We start from the raw sequence: 2,194 nt of genomic DNA, 5'->3' as shown, positions 1-2,194 counted from the left end.
AACAAGGGTACACGGGAGGCCCTTGTGATCGGTCTAAGTGGTGCATTTGGTACCGTTCAAGTAATGCCTCCAATTTAAATCCAAAGACTACGGCTTCCACCGCAGGTCGTGAGTCATGCAGTTCTTCCTGTAAGTCCACCATGTGGGCCATCTCCTTCTCGTGTTGCATCGACGTGTAACTGGGACTCCGATTCGAACCATCATAGTATACCACTAGATCACCCGTACCCTCGGGTAAAGATAATATTCAGTGCATTGTAGAGTTGAGTTTTAAAAGTTGAAAAAGACGTTTTCCTATTCTGTCTCCCACGGATACACAGCACACTGCTGTGTTAAAGAGGTTAGGGCTGCGCAATCTTTGAAAATCCCACGATGAATCTACGATAGTATCTTGCGAAACTAAGGAGTTCCCGTATCCCCAAAAAGGGATCTTTGGTGTTGATCAGTTTCTAACAGGATGGATATTAGCGAGATCCACGTGTATTTGTAACGCCCACACTTTTCCCATTTGACAAATAACATAGACTTCATACAAATTTTTGGAAAATTTTGACATGACCCATTCGTAAAGTAAACGTTTTCCTGCTTTATAATGAAATCATTCCAAAATACATTCTATGACATGTTTCAAAAGATATAAAAGTAACAACCATACAAGATTTAAAATCCAAACTTACTTAGGAAACATCCTAGACATAAATTTAATATTTACATTATGAAAACGTTTTGACCCATTTACAAAAGACGACTTTAACCGGAAGCGCATAAAGGGCTATGTAGTGTGTTCGGTCCGAGCTCGCATCGCCAAGAGCGGGATTTACCTAACATACATAACGCAAACATTCATTAGTTCAATCACAAAACAAATTTAACGCCTATCCTTTACTTATTCCAATTCGACCCATTAGCGAAATAAAACATTTTATCAACATCCTTATTAAATCATTCTTTTCATTCTAGCATGAAATTTCTTCATGCTCATTTATTCTTGCCTTTCGAATACATTCAACATGTAAGACTTTCGACCCATTCATAATGGATCAATTTATACCATACGCTTTCAACGCTTTTTTCCTCATCCCGACTCGTTATCTATAAGTCTTTACTTAAACCACTACATTATCCTTCCTTTTTAATATTTCGACCCACTTGAAGCGGGTTAAAATGCATCCATTGCTAATACACTTTCTATCCATTACCAATACTCAACATAACACAATTTTACCATGAACAAGCGTAAAAATTCCACACTAGGATTTAATTACCCAAACTAACATTCGCAAGTCTACAAGTAGAGAAAATGAAGTTCATATGAACTTACCGGAGTCGTGCGCTCCTATTGCCTTTGCTTGGTTTGATCCCTTCCTTTCTTCGACCCTATAAGGTGCATCACATACGCGTTTAGCTTTCGCGTTATACCTCACTTACGCACATTTACAACGTTTACCATAATGTTCATTACTCACATTTATTTTTCATATCATCATTAGATCATCAATACTTCAATTTCTCATGTTCATACATAACCAATTCAACTCAAACATTTCATCGAACACATGGCGTGCGTACTATCTATAAAACATGATGTACAAGTAATTATAGCATATTCATCCTAAATTCATCAATGGGTTAACCTAATCTTTCACAATCAATATCATAATCATACTACATATGATTCATATCAAATTACCCATCTAAACACCTTCTATAACACGAGTTTAACATCCACATTGCACAATTTATCCATAAACTTTACTAAACCTCATTACCTTACAATTTCAAGTGGGTTTTACCCAAACTACTAATACAATCAAAATAGCACATAATATAACCTCTATATGATCATATCATGTAACATTCATGTTAATTCACACACTTAATCACGGATTACACATAACCCGTTTCATCAAACATCACCAAATCATGAAATCAAACTTACTTGATGTCAAGAATACTTAGGAGATCAAAGTTCCTTGCTCATGCATTGCAAATTCAGCCTTAAACCCTTTTAATTTGATGATTATGATGTTAGGGTTTTGAGGGAAAGGTCTCCCCTGGTCTATACTCACGATCGCACACACGCCCACACTTGAAACACTAGGCATTTTTTTTATAAAGTGTTTTAATTACACATTTTCATTTTCAACCCCTCATCCTTTCATAACATGTCACTTTTCCCTTTTCTACATACTAA

General features: G+C 36.2%; 1 long non-coding RNA gene across 1 annotated transcript; it reads right to left on the bottom strand.

Annotated features, from left to right (window-relative positions):
* Positions 1-654: 654 nt before the first annotated feature.
* Positions 655-1,378, bottom strand: LOC110874135. Its single transcript, XR_002555672.2, has 2 exons — positions 1,322-1,378; positions 655-821 (listed from the first exon to the last, which is right to left on the bottom strand). It is a non-coding gene; the product is annotated as an uncharacterized LOC110874135 (long non-coding RNA).
* Positions 1,379-2,194: the final 816 nt, after the last annotated feature.

Source organism: Helianthus annuus, chromosome 9, assembly GCF_002127325.2.
Source record: "Helianthus annuus cultivar XRQ/B chromosome 9, HanXRQr2.0-SUNRISE, whole genome shotgun sequence".
Lineage (NCBI taxonomy): Eukaryota > Viridiplantae > Streptophyta > Magnoliopsida > Asterales > Asteraceae > Helianthus > Helianthus annuus.
Note: the sequence above shows the minus strand (reverse complement) of the source record. Positions and strands in the feature narration are given on the sequence as shown.